Source organism: Apis dorsata, unplaced genomic scaffold, assembly GCF_000469605.1.
Source record: "Apis dorsata unplaced genomic scaffold, Apis dorsata 1.3 scaffold_165, whole genome shotgun sequence".
In the NCBI taxonomy this organism is placed as follows: domain Eukaryota; kingdom Metazoa; phylum Arthropoda; class Insecta; order Hymenoptera; family Apidae; genus Apis; species Apis dorsata.
The window spans coordinates 933233-933725 of NW_006263454.1; the positions used below are offsets into that span (position 1 = coordinate 933233).

The 493-nt window shown below is 37.3% G+C and overlaps 1 protein-coding gene across 1 annotated transcript in view; it reads left to right on the forward strand.

The window, feature by feature from the left end:
* The window catches only part of LOC102677055 (very-long-chain enoyl-CoA reductase), a 118750-nt gene that overhangs the window by 99639 nt on the left and 18618 nt on the right, over positions 1 to 493 (forward strand). The window lies entirely within an intron of this gene.

Here is a 493-nt window from a genome sequence, read left to right on the forward strand (position 1 = left end):
CGATATCCTCTTAATGATATTCTTTTTTTTTTCTTTTTATCTCACTGTGAACAAAATTCTTCTAAATTATTTCACACAATTTTCTTCAATTCTTTTCTCATCCTCTCTCGATGCCCCAACGATCTTTCTTTCGATAATATTCCATCTCAACGTTTCAATTTTTCTAAATTATCTCACGATTCCTTTCCTCCATTCTCTCTCGATTCGAAACGATATTTTTCCTGATATTTCGTTTCAACGTAAAAGAATCCTCGCCCCATGAATCTTATCTCGAGAGTAAAAAGTTTTATCATCCACTATCGGACACGTTGCTCTTGCGTTTCCCGTTTGCGGACGAGGGAAATGTTTATGCACTCGCCACGGAACCCAACACCCTCCCCAACTTATGAACTTTCTTTTCCCCTCGGTGGTGACCTACTAAAACTATTCATGTTCGACACGCGTTTTTTCACCAGAGATGCTTCACTCTCTCTATATATGTATATATATATAT